The following is a 9239-nucleotide window of genomic DNA, read 5'->3' on the forward strand; positions in this document are numbered from 1 at the left end:
CTCTGTCGTCCCCTTCTCCTTGTGCCCTCCATCTTTCCCAACATCAGGGTCTTTTCCAGGGAGTCTTCTCTTCTCATGAGGTGGCCAAAGTACTGGAGTCTCAGCTTCAGGATCTGTCCTTCCAGTGAGCACTCGGGGCTGATTTCCTTAAGAATGGATAAGTTTGATCTTCTTGCAGTCCATGGGACTCTCAGGAGTCTCCTCCAGGACCATAATTCAAAAGCATCAATTCTTCGGCAATCAGCCTTCTTGATACCACATCCCAATGTGGTGCGTGCTCCACAACTTTTTGAGAGATGGGCAGGGCTGTGTTGAAACGACACTTCTGATCCTTCCTTTCTATCTCCAGGTTTAATAAAAAAAAAACAGGACTGCACAAGATTCTTCCATGGCTTCCAAAGAAGAACCTTGCACTGCTTTCTCTGCTGAAAGCGGGGCTTGAATTCAGTGCTGAAGTCAGTGCCAAACGGAAGCCCTACTTGTAGCAGAACGGTCAGGAATGCCCTGTAATAGCGCCGATGGGGCTGCATGTAGGATAGAGCTTTCCTACCTGTGAAGTATACAATTCTGGGAAAGACAGCCTGACTGGATATGAAACTGCTTTCTATGTCAATCACTTTAAAAGTAAGTACAAACACCTTAAATCCAACCCAGAAAAAAATTAGGATAGGGAAACATCAGAATTCATATAGAGCCAGGGTTATGTAATATTGCAGGTATCAACCTAGCCACCACATTTGAGACCCAACTGAAATTTACACACCGGCTTCAAAGGCAGCTCCACAGACAGTGCATTACAGTAATCAAGTAAAGAGGTTGTCAGGGCACATACTATAGTTCTTAGATTTCTCATTAAAGGATTGCCAATAAACTCTTCTGTTATGGAGAAAATAGCAGACCCCCACATGTTGAGAAAAGAAAGTGGTTATGTTCTGAATAAGTACAGTATGTTCATTAGATTTGTTTACAAGTAATGTAATATAAGGCTTTTTAAACTAGAAGCTCCAGAATACCAATGCATTTGATGATGGGCTATGGAAATGTACTGGGAACATTTTTACTGTTTCTTTCCCTTGCTTCTGGCTGTGAACATGCATTCAGAATTACTGCAGAATGAATAACAGACTCTCGAAATATAAAGAAATGTCCGTTACCAAGGGATGCTGTGCAATTGCTAGACTTCACAGTATCATATTGACAATTGTGAATGGGGAGTGGGAGGCGCCTATGACTCAATCCCTGGATTTAAAATGCAGTCCACACTGTGAAAATGTATGAGGACCTCCGCCTCTGCATTGTAAGCCTATAGAGTCTGGCATTTAAAATGCCTACGTTGCTTCCCTCTCAGCTCACAATGCACTTGGCACATTCCCTTTTAGCTGGAAACCAAGAGAGCTTTCTATTCAGTTCCTGACACTGCCTCTAAACAAAAGTTACTCAAAACAGAAAATAACAAATAAGAAGTTATCCAAGTTCTAAACTCTGTCTCTGTAGACACACAGAACAAAACAAAAAAGCCAAATCAATAATGTGCTATTGATTGTAGAAAACTGCCTCTCTCTCTCTTTCGCTTTTTGGATGATCTTTTTCATTCTTTGTGATAATAGATTTCCCCCCTCTTCCTCAGCATTTCTTCTTCGTCCTTGAATTTTAATCTCTTCTTTAAGCTGCCAGTCATCAACACACAGTATTACTGCCCTATTCTCTGAAAGTGTTTTGAATCCACAGTGACTATTTGTTGGCCACAACTGAAAGTGAAGTATGCCACTCATGTTTGGGTTAACTATTCAAGTAGAAACATGCTACAACAAGATCATCAAGCCAAGGATGAACTGGATCAATCTTTTTGTATCACAAATCATCATGCAGACCACATTGTAGTTTTCCCACAAGTAGAAATAAATGATTGCCTGGCACTTTCCTTACATCCCTTTAGGCAGCAGGCAAAAACATTCCTCTTCTCCCAGGCCTTTGGCTAATGAAACAATCTATGGCCTTTAAAACTGTGGGGTGGTGGTATTGTTACTTTTTGTTGTTATGGTATGTATTTTTGCGTTTTTATATTGTTAACTGCCCTGTGATCTTTGGGTGAATGGCAGTACAGAAATTTAATTAATGATAATGATAATGAACTACATAAAAGATTTTCTTCCTTTAGGAAAATTGATACATCTAGATCCAGGCACAGCCCAAAGCAAATTGAGTAGTACCTCCCCGCCACCCCAGGCACAGTTGGGTAAGTTTAGTCTTTGGACTTAATGTTTAAAAGCACTGTATTAGAAACTGGTGTGTATGCTAGAGATCAGGAAAGGTACCATGTGGACCAAAAGGGCACTAGCATGGTTAATAAGCAGAGTCAGATAAACTACAGTAATAGAGGCAAGAAGGCTTCCTTCAAAAAATTATAGTCTTGTCCAAAGGAAGAGAACAAAAAGGAACACAAACTTTGGCCAAAAGAGTGCAAGCAGACAGTATGGTGGTTGAATTTGGAATCCTGTACTTACTTGGAAGTAAGACCTAGTAAACTCAATGAAACATACTACTGGGTAGACATGTACAGGGTTACATTAATACGAAACCAGCCAAATGAAATAAGAAATCTGAACAATGAACTGTGTTCCTGTTTTATGCGAGAGTGTCAGGTTGAACTTTTCTCTGGATACAAAGGGATTTGGTAGATTTTGACTGCAAATTACAACCTTACTAAGCCATCTTCATGTTGGTGTGTTTTGTTTGTTTGTTTTAAAAAAACTCCTCAGTATTTAATGATGTGTTGCTGCGCTACAGATTTGTACATAGCATCAAATCTAAGCAATATTATTTAGCTAGTCCTGAATAAAATCGCTCTTCACACTAGACATATAAGGAAGAACAGATAATGGTGTTAGCAATTCAACAACAAGAGTACTTTTAACTTTAAAATCTTTAATGAGCACAATTGAATCAGGCTCATTAATTCCAGTGTCCTGGAGTGCCCACACAATTCTGTAAATATAGCCGTTAGGAAAATGCACTAGTTTTCTTTCAAGCCGCCATCCCTTTAAAACTAGATTCCGTAGCATCTGGTTCTCTTCTAAGAGCTTGTCCAAACCTTCTTCCCATGGTGCAACATGAGTAGAAAAGCAAAAGCCATCATGCATGGTGTTGCTAAGGAACACTAATTTGCTATGGTCAGCATGACATCTGTGTATTTCCGCTATAAAAATCCAATTCAGATCTTCTACCAGTCATTTAAGAAATGACATTTAAAATTTAAAAGCCTTAAGCACATGCAATTGTTAAGGCAACAAGGGCCCATCCCAAGAGACAAGTGCCATCTCCCCCATTATATGTACAGAAACTGACTGCACTTGCAATTGGAACTTATTTCAGCACTGGCACAATGACACCATCTTCCACTGCATCTGAGGACAGACAGCTAGCTTATGGGCAGGCCATGTGGCACACACAGCTCCAACTTCCAATACCTTTCAGGTTTCCCCCAGACCCCAGCATCTGCTTTCTGAGGTGCCCCATCACTCTGCTTATTGGTAGGCTCAGCCCTGAGTTCCACACATGGGCATCTGTTGGGGGACAGCAAGGCAGAAAGTTGCCCTCCCTGGATGAAGTTTAATTCCCAGGTTTCTTTTTTTGCCTTCTTTTCAAGCAAACTACAGTGTTACCTCGGGTTATACACGCTTCAGGTTACAGACTCCGCTAACCCAGAAATAGTACCTCGGGTTAAGAACTTTGCTTCAGGATGAGAACAGAAATCATGCTCTGGCAGCGCAACAGCAACAGGAGGCCCCATTAGCTAAAGTGGTGCTTCAGGTTAAGAACAGTTTCAGGTTAAGAACGGACCTCCAGAACGAATTAAGTACTTAACCTAAGGTACCACTGTACTCACAACAGTATAACCTGTCCTTGCATAATTCTCTTGAGCTGCAGGGTAGGGAGAAGTGTTGCTTACCACAATGACTTCCGCAAGACCAATGCTATCATGCAGTCAGCGCTGTCTTTAGCAGATGTAGCACTGGGGTGCAAATATCTGCCCAGCGCCCCCAAATTACCATGGATGGGGGGCAAAGCTGCGCACTGCCAGCCATCAGGGGGCGCAACTCTCCCCCATGCCACTGCAGGATAGTAATCCCCGCAGAGGCTTGGCTTGGAAGGGAAGCTGCACACCCGCCAGCCATATGGTTGGTGGGGTGCAGCTTCTAGCCTAAGCCTCTGCAGGGATCGCTCTCCTCCCGTGGAGGCTTGGGAAGGAAGCTGCACACCCACCAGCCATATAGTTGGCGGGGTGCAGCTGGTGGGTGTGCAGGGAAAGGGGAGACCACCGGCAAAGCCGCACAGCTCCCTCACTCGCCGGGGTGCCCCTGAGAGGCCAGCGCCCTGATGCGACGCACCACTAAGCCCTATGGGAAAGATGGCCCTGCATGCAGTCACAGCTCAGCCCATTCTGAAGGCTAAAGGTGAGTAACAAAAGTATATCCTTCCACTAAAGCAGAGTTAAAACCCAAGGGTGGCTAATATGGCCCCCACGGGTGGCACATTTGCCCTCAGAGACCTTCTATGGTGTCCACAGGGTTCCCTTTCTCCATTTCTATGGTTTGCAAATGTGCCCATAGACCAAAAGGGATATTTGCATTAAAATATCATTAGATGTTTCTTCCCCACGCTCTGCTGACTTAGCCCTGTACCCACAAAGCCTGTACAAATAACTAGTTATCACAACACTGCTGATTAGTACTTCATTTGTTAACACTGAGATACTGTGTGATGAATAGAACTGGACAGAGACCCGAGTTCAAATCCCCAACCAAGCATTATGGTTGCTGAGTAACCTTGGGCCAGTCACTAGATGATATTTAACACTAGCCCTACATAGAGTAGACCCACTGAGGTTAATGGACATGGCTAACTTAGCTTCATTAATTTCACTTGGTCTGCTCTGAGTAAGATTTAGTTGACTACAACCCATTCTCTCTCTCTCTCTCTCTCTCTCTCTCTCTCAACCTAACGTACTTCACAGAGTTGTTGTGAGGATAAAATGGAAGGAATAACTAGGTAAATTGCCTCCAGCTCCTTGGGAGAAAATAGTTTCCGACCTAACCCCAGAGAGAAAGGCATGTTGTAGCAGCAGACCTCAGGCACGTTCAGATAAATGCCCAATTTGACATTTGCTTGTTCATCACTCAGTGAGTAGAACCAACAAGTGATGACATGTACATGTGAAAGGGTCATCACAGATCAAACATCACAGTAGATCTTTCATCTTGCCCTCAAACACAGTATTTTAAAATAGAGGCTGTTGACACCCATGAGTCAATTTTGTTTTCTCCTTTTTCTTAACTGCCAAGCGAGTAGCTTCCCCATTTTATTTGCTGATTCGAAATATCTTTGCTTTGTAAATTTAATTTTCTCTTCTATCTCCTGATTTAATATTGCTGAATATTGAAATTGAAGCACCTTGGAGGCTCGTATAGAGTCTTCATCTGTTGGGTTAATGACCAGTTTTCTTTCATTATTTCTCAATTGACACCCATGAGTCATCAAGTGATGTACATATGGTAAAGAATATCTGAACGGTACAATTTGTGAATATTTAGATGAGGGGCCTTCTAAGCAGTGCCAGAAGAAGAATCTCCTAGTAATTCTCTTGATGACTATTGGATTGAGTGCAGTTATTGTCTCTGGTCTCAGTTATATTACATCCAAAAATAAACAGTTTGGGTTTCCTTTACAGGAAACAAAAGCTTTTAGAGAACACCTCTGAAACTCTTACAACCCCACATTCATGTGCAATTTAGCTGAAATGAGAATGTAGGCTACTATAAATCTGAACTCTTTTTTTAGTCAGAGAGATAAAGAATTATTCTTTGTAAGGCTATTCAAAAGTGCCACCTCCTATATCTGAGTTGAAAGTTGTGTACCACTGATACATTTGAGCTTCCTATGAATAACTGGACTGCTATCCAAAATATGCTCCAGCACAATTGTGCCTCTAAAGGTGCTCTTTAAAAGTTCTGGCCATCTTTGGCTTTCTGCAAAAGGAAGTAACATGTTATGCTTCATACCCTGACAGAATCAACTTCACTTTAGAAGGCCTCCTGCAGAGATTACATAACATACATACACAACTTGAGAGTTTATGGAAAGCCAGTAAGTCTTTAAGCATAGATTACGGGAATACAAAAGCAGTAATTCATTCATAAAGAGGAATGAGTCATCCATTGTTCAGAGTTATCTAAATGTATTCAGCCAAGGCCAAATGTGCAATGTTCATGCTTGGCTTGAAAGACAAAAAATATGTCCTTTTTATTATTGTGACACTTCCTAACCTCAATTATGGTTCCTGAGCATGCAAATGAAACTCAACTCATACAAAGTAAGCTTCATCAGAATGGGGAATGTACACCCCCATGGTTTTCAAGGACCACAAAGGGTTTGTTATTTACAACATTGCAATTCTGATTAAAAAGGGGGGTTGGGGGAATTTTCCACTAATGGTTACAGGATGCATGTAAATCTAAAATATTTTCAGAAGTTTGCAAGTACTTGTAAGAATCCTGACAATCCCATATTAATCTCATGTTTTTGATAATCGTGTATGAGTGACTAGCCCTAATATTTGAACTGAGCAGATTTAAAATGTGTATCCTAAAAGATTAAGGCTGCAATCTGTTTACTGGGGAATAAGCCCCATTGGATTCAATAGGACTTATTTCTGAGTAGGCATGGATGGGGTTGTGTAAATTGCTGGTTTAAGGCACTTCAGGTGGTTAATCTTAAACACAGCTACAAAAAGGCAGCATTGATCCAATTCTGTCGCACCCCTTAGCTATCCTGTATTTAGAAATGGGGTGAGCTCATATTAAGGCTGAAAGCTTTCCTGCAGTCTCTTGCTAAGCCTAGCCAGCAGAACCCGCTGTGGAACCTGCATGAACATGAGGTTGCACTGTTGCTCGGGTATGTTGACTGCTTTACTATTTCCAGTAGTTGATCAACATTTTAAGAATGCTGCAAGGCTTCCTGAAATACTCTCTTGCTTCTAGAGCTGAGGAATAGCTCAGTTGGTACAGCATGAGACTCTTAATCTCGGGATTGTGGGTTTGAGCCCCACACTGGGCAAAGGGTTCCTTCATTGCAGGGGGTTCAACTAGATGATCCTTGTGGTCCCTTCCAACTCCACAATTTGGTGATTCTAAGATTCTGGGGGAGTATGGCTGGATTAGAGGTTAGGGATCTGTGGATGCTTCCCAGCCCAGGTGGTATAAAGGAGACGGGAAATCGAGGAGAGAACTTTTCACACCATTCATATGCCGACCAAAACAATTGGGCAAATCTTTGGCAGTGGCCTTGTAGGATATTTTATATTAACACTGAGCATATCAGGAGCTTTTATTGTTATGGAATGTGGAGGAACCAGGAAAAGAGGTCACCCTCTGAACTGCTTGCTAACTAGCCTCTCATGCCCATTTTCGTGGTTTATTTTTAGAGGGCTCTAGGAACTGCATAATTCATGTAGCAAATGGCTTTGACGCACTTCATGGAAGTCTTCCTATGCACTAAGCAAAAATGATATTGCATGTGCAAACAAATAGTGTTGACAGTCTTCGAGAAATGGTGGAAAATGTTTCAGATAGCGCACGTCAAGTGCTCAAAGCAGTTCATGCATATTATCTTAGTCAACCTTACAACAGCTTTGTCTACCTAACAATTGTCAGGTACTATTGTCATCCACCAGAGGGCTGTATTTCTGGTTGAAGTGTCATTTGAACTGGCTTACACGGCGCACATTCAAAGCTGCTATGTTGTATGGCAAAATTTGTTGCAGAATTGGTATAATCCTAGATTCTGGAGATCAAAGTTTGGTAAGGGCTTCATAGAAGTGATGAAGTCTGAGCATTATGAAATCTTATCTACCATACCTTGTGCACTTCCGGTCTGGTGATTTTCTGTAGGATAATGAAATCAGAGAAGGAAATGTCACTTAGGCTAGTCTGTCTTACAAAAAATGTTAGCTCAAGGCTTCAGGGCAGTCAACTAGTCCAACCCCCTGCAATGCAGGAATGCAGCAAACATACAGTGGTACCTTGGGTTACATACGCTTCAGGTTACATATGCTTCAGGTTACAGACTCTGCTAACCCAGAAATAGTGCTTCAGGTTAAGAACTTTGCTTCAGGATGAGAACAGAAATCGTGCTCAGGTGGCACAGTGGCAGCAGGAGGCCCCATTAGCTAAAGTGGTGCTTCAGGTTAAGAACAGTTTCAGGTTAAGAACGGACCTCCGGAACGAATTAAGTACTTAACCCGAGGTACCACTGTACTGAAGTTAAGATAATCTGAGGCTGTGTACCCACATGCACACACACATTTACTCTGCATCCAGTGTGTTCCCTCCACTGCTTTTGGAAGCAGTGTACACGTGACATTCACCAAAATCCACATCTGTCCTGTAATTTGTTATAAAATACTGCGTTTTGATACATTTCCTCCGAAAACAGCTTCAGTCCAAATCAAGGGGGGAAATGACATAGCTGCATTTTAAGTTTCCCACTTCCTTGCAGAGAATGCCACTGGAGGCATGCCAGGAGCCAGAAGATTCCACAAGGTGTTGGGAGGCAATTAGCATCAAGCTGGGCTCCTGGTGGGCGGGGCACCTGAGCGGACCTAGGCGAAGACTTTGCCCACCCAGGTCCTCTCCAGGGGAACAGAGGGAGAGCTGTGTTGCACTCTGCCAAAATGTCTTGTCAAGCATTTAGCTCATTCAAAACCAGCCATTTCTTATTCTGTCTGCACCAAAATCAGAATCATTTTCAAGTTTTAAGCTGTAGGAACACCCCCCCCCCCGATTTCTCATTATAATGGCAAAATGTGATTCAGCTCATTCACCTTTAACAACAGGGAATAAATACACTTTCATCTCTTTCTCTACCCTCCCCCTGTCATGTTATTTATTATTTTATTTCTTAAACTTTACACCGCTTGATCGTAAAAAAACCTCAAAGTGGTTTGCAAAAGGATTATTATTTGTGTACACAGTGCACATGGCATTTCACATAATTTCCTAATCAAGACAAGTCTTTAACCCCACCCCAGGTTCTTACAGTCTTGATTGTACAGAAAATGACAAGGGAAAAGGAGAGATCCAAAGGTAATAAAGGATTAATGTGGACAAATGAAGTCACTGCAAGTACTAGGTTGTCTCTAACCTATTTAAGCAACTGCCTTGCTATGAACACATCAACATAGT

The 9239-nt window shown here is 42.1% G+C and overlaps 1 long non-coding RNA gene across 1 annotated transcript; it reads left to right on the forward strand.

Moving 5' to 3' along the window:
* The first annotated feature begins 2156 nt into the window (after nt 1-2156).
* Nucleotides 2157-8918, forward strand: LOC310686014. Its single transcript, XR_014515639.1, has 2 exons — nt 2157-2236; nt 8554-8918. It is a non-coding gene; the product is annotated as an uncharacterized lncRNA (long non-coding RNA).
* The last annotated feature ends 321 nt before the right edge of the window (nt 8919-9239 follow it).

Source organism: Podarcis liolepis (assembly GCF_965112155.1).
Source record: "Podarcis liolepis genome assembly, chromosome: 9".
NCBI classification, from domain to species: domain Eukaryota; kingdom Metazoa; phylum Chordata; class Lepidosauria; order Squamata; family Lacertidae; genus Podarcis; species Podarcis liolepis.